This window comes from Nicotiana tomentosiformis, chromosome 5, assembly GCF_000390325.3.
Source record: "Nicotiana tomentosiformis chromosome 5, ASM39032v3, whole genome shotgun sequence".
Lineage (NCBI taxonomy): Eukaryota > Viridiplantae > Streptophyta > Magnoliopsida > Solanales > Solanaceae > Nicotiana > Nicotiana tomentosiformis.
Window position 1 is genome coordinate 86,051,540 of NC_090816.1, and position 12,626 is coordinate 86,064,165.

Sequence of the window (12,626 nt, forward strand, 5' to 3'; positions counted from 1 at the left end):
AGAGAATGGTAATGTCATAATCCTTAAACAACTCTAACCACCTCTACTGCCGCAAATTCAGATCCTTCTGTTTAAACAAATGTTATAGACTCCGATGGTCGGTACATACCTCACACCGAACACCGTACAAGTAATGCCACCAAATTTTTAAGGCATGAACAATAGTTGCTTACTCAAGATCGTGGACTGGATAATTATTCTTATGTACCTTTAACTGTCTGGATGCATAGGCAATCACCCTACTGTCTTGCATCAGCACTGCGCCGAGGCCCGAGACCAATACGCGACGCGTCACAATACACAGTATAAAACTCTGAACCTGTAGGCAACACTAATACTGGAGTAGTCAAAGTTGTTTTTTAGCTTCTGAAAGCTCTCTTCACACTCATCCGACCACCTGAACGGAGCACCTTTCTCGGTCAATTTAGTCAAAGGCGATGCAATAGACGAGAATCCCTCCACAAAAATACGATAATAACCAACCAAGCCGAGAAAATTCCGAATCCCAGTAACTGAAGATGGTCTGGGCCAACTTTGAACTGCCTCTATTTTCTTCGGATCCGCCTTAATTCCTTCACTGGACACTATATGTCCCAAGAATGCCACCGAACTAAGCCAGAACTCATACTTAGAGAATTTGGCATAAAGTCTCTCCTCTCCCAGCCTCTGTAATACAATACCCAAGTGTTGTGCATGCTTCTCCTGGCTACGTGAGTACACCAGAATATCATCAATAAATACTACGACAAATAAATCAAGATATGGCTGGAACACACTATTCATCAAATGCATAAATGCTGCTGGGGCATTGGTTAGCCCAAAAGACATCACAAAAAATTTGTAGTGGCCATAGCGAGTTCTTAATGTCATCTTTAGAATATCCGAATCCCGAATTTTTAACTGGTGATACCCAAATTTCAAATCAATTTTGGAGAACACCCTCACTCCCTGAAGCTGGTCAAATAAGTCCTCAATACGCGGTAAAGGATATTTATTTTTGATTGTCACTTTGTTAAACTGCTTATAATCAATGCACATTCGCATAGTACCATCTTTCTTTTTCACAAGGAGTTCCTGAAGTTGCTCTTTCAATTCTTTTAACTCAGGAGAAATAGAAATGGGCTGAGTGCCCTGCACCAAGTCAATACCGAAATCAATATCCCTATCGAGTGGCATACCCAGCAGGTCTGCAGGAAATACATCCGGAAAGTCTCGCACGACCGGTACTGAATCAATAATGGGAGTATCAGCATCAACATCTCTCACAAAGGCCAAATATGACAGACATCCCTTTCCAACCATACGTTGGGCCTTCAAATAAGAAATTACCCTGCTAGGAACAAAATCTAGAAAACCTCTCCATTCAACCTTTGGCAACCCCGGCATCGTCAACGTCACGATTTTTGCGTGACAGTCCAAAATAGCATGACATGGAGACAACCAATCCATACCCAGGATTACATCAAAATCAACCATACCGAGTAATAAGAGATCAACTCTAGTCTCTAGTTCCCCAATACTTACCACACACAATCGATACACACGGTTCACAGTAATAATATCGCCCACCAGTGTAGATACACAAACAGGTAAAACTAAGGACTCACAGGGCATATACAGATAATGAGCAAAATACGATGATACATATGAATAAGTGGAACCAGGGTCAAATAATATAGAAGCCTCCCTGTGGCACACTGAAACAATACATGTGATCACTGCATCTGAGGCAACAACATCTGGCCTAGCAGGAAAAGCATAGAATCGGGCCTGACCACCACCTGACCGGCCTTCCCCTCTTGGGCGACCCCTAGCTGCCTGACCCCCACCCCGAGCTAGCTGGGTGGGTGTTGTAACTGCTGGTGCTGGTGCCGTTGGTCGAGAACTCTGCTGCAGAGCCCCACTCAACAACCTAGGACAATCTCTTTTGAAATGACCCAATTCTCTGCACTCGAAACAACCCCTCATCTGAAGGAACTATTGTTCCTAATAACCCGAAGAAACCTGTAGAAGCCTGAGCGGACGAGGCATGATGAGAACTCTATGCTGGTAGTGCACTAAATGAAGACTGGCCTGAGTGAGCACTGTAAGAACTGTGGCTAGCTGATGCACCACGATGAGTTGGACGACCTGTCTGAGCGTGTCTGTAAGAACGACCCCTACCGCGGTAAAACTGACCCCCTGAAGGAACACCGCTGAAATCACCTGAACCACAAGGCCTCTTAGCCTCCCTCTCAAGCCGCTCCTGGTTGCGAACCATCTCAATCTGACGAGCAATGTCGACAACCTCGTCGAAAGTAGCACCAGACACTCTCTCTCTAGTCATGAGTAACCACAGCTGAAAAGTGAGGCAATCTATGAACCTCCTGATCCTTTCCTTGTCTGTGGGAATCAACCAAATAGCATGACGGGCCAATTCTGAAAATCTCATCTCATACTGTGTCACAGATATATCACCCTGACGAAGATGCTCAAATTGCCTGCACAGCTCCTCTCTGCGGGACTGAGGCACGAACTTCCTCAGGAATAGACCGGAGAACTGCTGCCAGGTAAGGGGTGCTTCACCGATCGGCCTACACCTCTCGTAAGCCTCCCACCATCTGAAGGCAGCCCTAGAAAACTGAAAAGTAGTGAATGAGACCCCATTGGTCTCTAGAATACCCGTTGTCCGAAGCATCCGTTGACACTTATCCAAAAAACCCTGAGCATCCTCTAACTCCGCACCGCTAAAAGATGGAGGTCGAAGCCTCTCAAATCTCTCAAGTCTCCTCTACTCATCATGTGCCATAACAGGAACTACCGGGGCCTGAGCAGCTGTAACTGGCTGGGCTGGTAGTGCCCCCGGTATCTGAAGTCCCTGTACTACCTGGTCTAGAGTACGGGCAATCGGGGTATGAGTACCTCCCCCGGCCTGAGAAGTGGCAGGTGCGGCCTGAGCTGAAACCACCTGAGCCAGACCAGTGCAAACTGCCAATATCTGGGCCGAAGTCTCCTAAAGGCTTGGAATCTCGATGGGCACAACTGGTGCCTGAGCTGATCCTGTCGGCTCAGCTATATCTGGAATCTGCTCCTGAGCTGGAGCAACTGGTGGTACTACAGGTGCTGGTCCAACTGTGGTACGAGCTACACCTCGACCTCTACCTCAACGCCAGCCTCTACCACGGCCCCAGCCTCTCGCGGCCTTAACTGGTGGCTGACCGTCCGATCCGGTAGTACGTGTCCTCACCATCTGTGAGAGAATAGATTAACAAAAATTTAGTTTTCGGAATCAACAAATTCGCATGACAGAATACAAGAAAGTGAAATTTTCCTAAAGGTTCTGCATCCTCTCGAAGATAAGTAAAGACGTCTCCGTACCGATCCGCAAGACTCTACTAAACCTGCTCATGACTCGTGAGACCTACGTAACATAGGCTCTGATACCAACTTGTCACGACCCAAAATCTCAACCTGTCATGATGGCGCCTATCTCGATACTATGCAAGCCGATAATCTCAATAAACCACAATTTCTCTTAAGTTTGAAAATATAATATTTAAATACAATACAAAATTTCACAAATACGGATACGAACACTCCTCCAAAACCTGGTGTCACTGAGTACATGAGCATCTAATATGGATACAAGGCAAAAGAAAATAGTCTATAATAGTCTAAGACCAAATACAGTAAACAAAGAGATAGGGAAGGAGAGCAAGGGTCTGCGAAACACGACAGCTACCTTTGAATCTCCGAAAAATTAAATGTGCAAGAAAATCAACATCCGCTATGTTCAAAAGCACCTGGATCTGCACACGAAGTGCAGGGTGTAGTATGAGTATAACCAACTCAGCAAGTAACAATAATAAATAAGGAACTGAAGATAGTGACGAGCTACACAGTTATAGTTCATTTTCAGTAATTCCAATAGAGAGTAGACATGCTTTCAAATCCAGCAGTTTAAGTCAAATCAATTTATACAGTTCAAGTTCATGTAATCTGGATATAAAATCTTTCAGAGAATTTCACAACAATGACAAATAGCAACTAAGCGCAACAACAAATGAAAAGTAAGTACAACCTCTCAAGGCAACAATCACTCCACTCGTCACAACAACTCAACCACTCGGCTCTCAGCCCTCAGCACTCACACTCAATAGGTACCCGCACTCACTGGGGGTGTACAGACTCCGGAGGGGCTCCTACAGTCCAAACGCCATAATCTGCACGGAAAACTCACGTGTTGCGCGGACAACTCACGTGCTATACTATCCTGCACGGATAACTCACGTACCATAATATCCTTACCTCACCGACAAGCCCTCGGCCTTACTCATTCCTCAACCTCTCTAGTCTCTCGGGCTCTTAGAAATCACAAAGATCAGTCCAAACAAAGATAACATAGTGTATCAATAAATATCTAGAAAGACTGAGGTATAATACGCAAGAAAAATCATGACCGAGTACAAGATAATATTTAGTAAATAATTCAACAAGTACGCGACCTCTACGAGTTCCAACAATACTATAACATAGCCTAAGCATGATTTACAGTCAAATTTATTCAACACATAGAGAGAATATAGCTAACAATAAATTATTCAACTATACGGTTTTTACGGGACGGACTAAGTCACAATCTCCTCGGTGCACGCCCACACGCCTGTCACCTAGCATGTGCATCATCTCCAAAATAATCACATGACACAAAATTCCGGGGTTTCATACCCTCAGGACAAGATTTAAAACTGTTACTTACTTCAAGCCGTGAAATTCTTATTCTGCAATGTCCTTTCCTCGTGAATTGACCTCCAAACGCCTCGAATCTAGCCATAAATAATTTGTTTCAGTCAATAAAATTCATTGAAATTAATTCCATAAGAAAATGCTAATTTTACATAAAAAAAATCTGAAATTTAGCTCAAAAATTGTCCGTGGGGCCCACATATCGGAACTCAACAAAAGTTATAAAATTTGAAAGCCCATTCAACCACGAGTCTAACCATACCAATTTTATCAAAATCCGGCCCCAACTCGACCCTCAAATCTTCAATTTAAACCAAGAGGGTTTTCAAACTTTTCCAACTTAATTCATCAATTAAATGATAAAAACAACCATGGATTCATGTAATTTAAACAATATTGAGTTAAGAACACTTGCCCCATTGGTTTCGTTAAAAAACTCCCGAAAATCGCCTCTTCCCGGGCTCCAATCCGTCAAAAACTGAAAATGGGACTTCGTCCCACTTTTAGAACTTAAACTCTCTGCCCAGACATTTGCTCTACGCGATTGCGAACATTCCCACGCGATCGCGAACATTCCCACGCGATCGCGAAGAATAATTTTCTATCGCCCAGATTTAACTCTACGCGATCGCGGACTTTCCTACGCGATCACGATGCACAATATCACAGACCTACGCGATCGCGGACCTAACCACGCGATCGCGAAGCACAAATGCGTGATTTCCATTTCTGCCCCATTTCCTCTACGCGAACGCGACCTTCTTCACGCGTTCGCGAATAACAAACTCACATAGCTACGCGATCGCGTCCCGCTTCACGCGATCGCGAAGCACAAAATATCACTGGCTCAAATTAACCCTACACGATCGCAGATATCCCCATGCGATCGTGTAGAACAAAAACCTCCACTAACCAACTAAGCCTACGCGATCGCAGATACATTCACGCGATCGCGTAGAAGGAAAACAACATCAGATATCAGAAAATTTCAGCAACTGTTCAAGTCTAAATTTTTGATCCGTTAATCATCCAAAACTCACACGAGCCCATCGGGGCTTCAACCAAATATACCAACAAGTCCTAAAACATCATACGAACTTAGTCGAATCCTCAAATCACCTAAAACAACGCTAAAACCATGAATTACACTCCAATTCAAGCCTAATGAACTTTTAAATTTCTAATTTCTACAAATGACTCCGGAATCTATCAAATCACGCCCGATTGACCTCAAATTTTGCACACAAGTCATAAATGACATAACAGAGGTATTCTAATTTTCAGAATCAGATTCCAACCCCGATATCAAAAAGTCAACCCCCCAGTCAAATTTCTCAAAAATTAAACTTTTGGCATTTCAAGCCTAATTCCACTACGGACCTCCAGATAATTTTTCGGATACGCTCCTAAATCCAAAATCAGCATACAGAGTTGTTGGAATTATCAGAATTCAAATCCGAGGTCTTTTACACATAGGTCCACATCTAGTCAACTTTTCTAACTTAAAATTTCAATTATGAGACTAAGTATCTCATTTCATTTCGAATTCCTTCATGACCCGAACCAACTAACCCGGCAAGTCATAAAACAACTATAAAGCATAAATTGAGCAGTAAATGGGGGAACGAGGTTATAATACTCAAAATGACCGGCCAGGTCGTTACACATATGCATCAGATTTTCAAAAATAGAGTGAACAAGATGAATGTTGGAAAGGGAGAATGGAGATGGACAAAAAAAGTACTTCCTGTGATTAGTGAGTCAGTTAACTTATTAAATGTTGAGCTTAATTTTTATAATATGCTAATAATAATAAAAAGTGCTCTTTATGGAATAAAGAATAAATGTTGCTATTTAAAAAAAAATTATAGTTAAAAAAAGATCAAGCGTGTAAAAAAGCCAAAAATATTGTACCTTCTACTTCAATTGATGTAAGCTCCTTTTAATTTGTTCCAAAAAAAATAATTACTTTTTAAATTTTTAAATTTTTAATTTAAAATTTTAATTTTATTCTTAATCAGAAGCTTTTACGGTCACATAAATATTGAGTTATTACTTCGAAGGTCACTTGACTAAGGTAATTATTTAGGAAAGGCACTAATTTGAGGAAGATCAAACCTTTGGAGAAGATTATTAATATGATATAATTCAGAGTGCCTTTGGTCTATTACTCGTTTTCTTATTAATGCTACCACAGATTGCAAGTTTCAATTTTCAGAGGCATTTATTTGTTGGTTTTAATTTTTAATTTTAATTATTTATATTGAACTTATCTTTTTAATAGTACTGTTTCATTTATCTTAACAATACTCTTTTTATCTAGCATATCACAGAAATATTTCTGCAATGTCCAATTGATATCTTTTGCTCATTATAATTGCCATAAATTCACCAGATAATGAATATTTTTAGTTGATTAAACGATGGTGAACTTTAGCTCGCGTCAAATGATCCTTTAAATGTTGTCTTTTGCTCACACTAAATTACCTTTTTAATGAGACTAAAAATAAGTAAATTTGGTATAAAAGATATCGGGTCGTGTCTCGGAGCAGATCAAAAATATTTTTAATTGGTGCCTTATTATGTTTTAAATATTTAGCTTTAAATAAAAAGTAAAAAAGTGTAGTGCGTGACCTTGTGGGTAAGATGACAGAAATAGAGAACTTTTGTGATTAAAAAAAAAAAGTGACCTTTAGTTGGGTGATTTTTTTGAGCTCTTTAGTCGCACACCACAAATTATAAAAAAAATTATTTCTTTTTAAAATTCTGTATCCAGTCAAATTCGTTCGCATAATTCTGCATCTTATCAGCTGTGGAAGAAAAATGGCCGGCGGAGGAGATCACGCCCATGGACATGGTGTGGACTTCAGGACTAAGGTCTGGAGCATGAGTGGTGGGCCCTACTGTAGGCCCAAGCATTGGCAGCGTAACACTGCCATTGCTCTCGCTGGAATCGTGCTCATATGTATCCCTGTCGCCTTGAAATCCGCCGAACTCGAGGTCAGTATCTCCAAATTTCACTTATTTTTTATGTGAAATATATTCGTAACAATTTGAGATTCAAGATTGAAATCACATATTGTGCTTTAATTTTGGTTAGAGATTGATCTTGGTGAAATTGGATAAAGGCGTTAGCTTTGGGGTGAAAATTGATTTTTGTACTTTGTATTTGTTTGATGCAATGAGTTTAGGATCTTCAGGTTCAGCATGTGTGGTGAAGTGAAATTAAAACAATCTCATCATATGGTGAATAGTATTTATATTCCGTTTGGCAGAAAGCAGGATTTCTTATTCTTGATACAATTGATTGTTGAAGTTGGTTAATGAACTCAAATATGAGTTCTTTTGATCCTGGGAAATTAATTCTCTGAGAACATACCATGCTTTGAGGTAAATATATTTGCTAGAAGTGTAGTGGTAGGAATTAGGAGTATAAATGTATCTGCAGCTTTAGCTTCAGTGATGAATGTAAGAAGTAGGAAATGAAAGCGACGGAGAAATGTGAAGGAAGGGATTATTACTTATTATGGGTGAACTGATGCGACTTCAGACAGTGAGGCACAAGTGGTGGTTCTTTGAATTTAATATTAGAGTTTACAAAAGAAAAGGAGTTGGAAAAATAAGACCTTTTGGTATCCGAGTACTAGGACTCTTCTACAGTATGCTTCAATATTTTCTTCGTTGTCATCTTCTTCTTATTTGGTTTTTAGTGACTCTTCTTCAATCATTTATGTTTATCTGTCTCTCTGAATTTGCTTCTTGTTCTTCATATTGTTGTTCACCATGACATATTTTTTGGCATGTGAATCCTCTTCTTCTGCTATTCTGTTCTAGGCTTATCTTCTTTATCCTTTTTTTTGGGTCTCGTTCTTGGTAGCAACACTTTTTTTATTTATTTATGTTTTGTTTACTATCCTCAAGCCATGATAGTAATTTATCTAAAGCATTTAACATGTAGTTGAATGTTGCGAACTAATTGTTTTTTATGGCTGATTAATTGAAACTAAAACTCAACTTTGTAATTAAGGTAATATTTCTCAAAAGCTTGCTATGATATCATTTTGATTATGCTTGATTTGTGTTGTAGATTAGTATAGTCGATATTCTACATTTGATGTTGAAATGTTAATGCTAGTTGCAGCCCCCGGGGTTTTGGTGTAGTGGTAAGAGCACAATGCGTGATGTGTGGGTTAGGCGCATATCACGGGTTTGAACCCTGCCATAGACAAAAGCTTGATATGTAAGTGGAGAAGGAGTAGAGGGGTTGTGCGCCACTGGTCGTTGGAGATTTCTTCGTTGTAAAAAAATAGTAATGTTAGTTGCAGTTATGTTGTTATTCGCACATATATATTGAGTAATTTTTATAGTTTGTTATAGATTGTGTTTCGGGAAAGTGTGAAATTCGCTTAGCACCCAAGGGTGTGGTCTAATGGTCAATGAAGTTAAACTATGAGAGACTAGGGTTCAACTACCACTGGAGATAAAACACACCAAGTGATTTACTTCCATCTGCCTTAGTCTTGGGGGCATTAGGCAGAGTTACTCTATTGCAGTTTTGGTAGTAGATAGTAGGTACCTAGTGGAATAGTGGAATAATCGAGGTGCACGCAAGTTGGCCCGTAAACCGTTATGTAAAAACAAAGTGCAGTTCACTTCTTACTTAAAATCTCAGTAGCCTTTTCGCTGTAAAAAACACTGAATCTAGAGGCCCTATTTTGACTTTTAAACCCCACGACCAGCCAAAAGAAATTGCTAGCCTAGCCTAATCTCCAAGAAAGAAAGAAAGAAAGAAAAAGAAACCCTAGCCTAATCTCCAAGAAAGAAATTGCTTTCAGAAGCCTGTCAGCTATGTGTGACGTTATTTAGTTTCGTAAATGTGTATAGCATGCAATTGTTATAGCTGATGGACTGATGATTCGCAATCATAGTAGGCTTAATATTGCATGTGAAAGTCTGTTCTAGATGCTGCCTACTATGATTTTTCAGAAATAATTGGAGCTAACAAAATCTGGCATCAATAGAATTTGATTATGCTACAATGACATCCAATTGCTTTGACTGAGATCACTTGCCTGGGAACCTAATCGAGACGAAAACTTATGTAAGGTAAGATTACAATCATCTCACTTATAAAAAGAAAGTACCATATCCATCTTTTACTTGAGGCTGTGAGTGGCTTTTGGACATTCCCGGTAATCTTACTTATAGACATAGGTAAACATCTCATCTATCCATGAGATGTTTATTGTAAGACCTTGATGTAAGTCTTAATATCACGTCGGGAAACTCTCCCCCCTTGTTTGATCTGTCCTCCTCCAGCTCACCTTGACTGGCCGACTTGAGAGGGAAATATCCATGCTTCTGTCGAGTCCCCTAGGGGATGGCCTAGTGGTTGAGACATGAGAGTAGTAACCTGATGATCCCTAGTTTGAATTGCAGTTATAACACTTAGTGTGAGTCATTTGCTCCAACCTTGGTGAGTAAGATTACCTTGGTAACTTGTGCTTGGCTGCTTGCGTGCTGGATAGGCTACCCGAAGGATTAGTCGAGGTGTAGCAAGACAGAGGAAAGAATGATTACGTTGTAGAGATTTGTTATTCATATTTTTTGCAAGAAACTCCTGGCAGCGTTTCTTGCAAAAAAGTTCAGCCTAGATGATTTGTCATTCATATTATTGGATTGAATCAATTAGTAATTGCTGTAAAATGATCAATTCTTAAACAAAATTTTTATTAAGTGTACATGTAAATAGATTGAAAATTTTAAAAGTATATGACGTCTGGCTGGAGCAAAAACAGGCTCAGTCAACCTGAAAAAAATGGTTATTTATGTTTGTTTGTTCAATTTGAAGGTTCAGTTCAAAGATGATGTCTTGTTGAATCTTTTTATTTGTTTATGTAAATGGTTGTTCTAGCCTTTGATCAACTTAATATAATTCTTTTAGAATGATCAGTGTTCTTCTTGGTTGCTCTATTGCTCCTCTTTTTCTTATTGATTTGATACTGTTAAGGCCGTTTGATTCATGTACTTGTTATGCAGGGATTATAACAGAAGATTGTTATGTGATAACAAATAATGTTGGGATTGTTGTGCAGTAAATAACAATGTAGGGGTTGTTATACAATGAATCATAATATAGAGATTATTATACGACAAATAATAACACGAGATTATTATGTAGTGATTGTCTACATTAAAAAGATATTTGTCTTTGGATACTCTTATTCTAGCACATATTCTTACTAAGCGTTTTTCTCCTTATAAAATAATACGGAGTATATAGATTTACATGAGTTATGTTGGTACTTTTCTTTTGAAAAGAAATGAGTTATGTCGGTATTTGTAACCAAATGCTGCATTAGTTATGCAGATAACATTTTTCTATATCGGAGACTGAACTTTGTAGTATTAGTTATGTAGAGACTAGATTAGTAATGCAGAGTATTATATTGCAATGAAAAGTTGTATTGGTTGCGCAGAATTTTATGTTAGGATTTTTTTTCCTATGCAACCAACCATACCACCTATTAAAATGAGTTCGTGTGTGCACTTTGCAAAATATTTGATCTGCATTCATGTGATAACAAGGTTTCTATTTTGCAGCAAAGGCCACATCATCCAGTACGGCCCATTCCTTCTCAACTCTGGTGCAAGAATTTTGGAACAAAAGATTACTAGTCTTGTTACGAAGCAACAATTGTGGTTAGCTGTGGTTGATCATTTTCCCTTATATATTTGGATGCTAAAATTGTGTGCTTCATTTCATGATACTTATCATTTGTACAAGTGTGACAACATGATAAAGATATTCCATTGAATAAGAAACACTTATACTTACTCTGTTATAATGTCCAAGGCAGGTTATTTTAGCAATGGTTTCCGTTTTTAATTTCATTTCCTCTAAAAGAGAACTTTTCTCATTATCAGCACGAAAAGGAGGTCTAGGGGTTGTGCAAGAGCATAGTCCTCTTTGTAAAGGAAGGATTTTTCTAACAAAGAGCAGGCTTTCTGAAAGACTGTTCATACAAGGGTAGAGAGGCTGTTTCCGATATACCCTCGGCTCTCTCCCTCCAAGAACTCCCCACCTTGTTCTTGGGGTGACTCGAACTCACAACCTCTTGGTTGGAAGTGGAGAGTGCTCACCACTAGAGCATCCCACTCTAAAAGACTGTTCATACCTATCTGTTAAATGCTGAAGTCTTAACCATGAACCATCCCCTCCCACTTGTATCGTTTTGGTAACAGGAAATAACCCAGTAAGAATCTCACAAAGGGTTGGAGTATAAGTATGCCTAGAGGTTTTTCAACCTATATATAGCTTGGCAATGGGTTTATGTTCTTCAATAAGGTATTCATCAAGAAAACAAACTGAAAATGGTTTTCCTTTTGTTCAGAAACTTTTTCAACTGTTGTAAAACTGATTTCTCTGTTTTTTGGAAAGCTCGATTGAGGCTAGATATTACCTCAAAAGCCTGACACTAAAAAAAACGCTTGAGGTGTTACAGTTTGCCATATTTTCCATTCCTATTGTCGTCTACATCACTTTCTTCTCGAACATTGATATTTAAAGAAAGCAAGTTATATAATTGCCGTGCGTAAGCAGATGTATTGCTCTGAAATTTCATGCCTGATTTTAAAAAAAAAAAAAAATTCCAATACAAAATGTTAACACAAATTGATTGATAACAGAATATTATCACACAATAGCAAGGACTTGACAGTTGATGATTGTAGTTTTTGATGCACATGTCAATTACAATATATGCTTCATTATCTTTTCAATTATTTATTATGTCCAACCACCTTAAAATCGACAGTTCCAATATTTTAACAAATCAAATGTAAGCAACCCAAATTATTAGACAACATGAGAATTTAATTCACATGGAAGTGGGAAAAAT

The 12,626-nt window shown here is 39.0% G+C and overlaps 1 long non-coding RNA gene across 1 annotated transcript; it reads left to right on the plus strand.

Annotated features, from left to right (window-relative positions):
• The first annotated feature begins 7,347 nt into the window (after nt 1-7,347).
• Nucleotides 7,348-11,594, plus strand: LOC138891561 (uncharacterized). The gene is made up of 2 exons (XR_011407888.1): nt 7,348-7,725; nt 11,329-11,594. It is a non-coding gene; the product is annotated as an uncharacterized lncRNA (long non-coding RNA).
• Nucleotides 11,595-12,626: the final 1,032 nt, after the last annotated feature.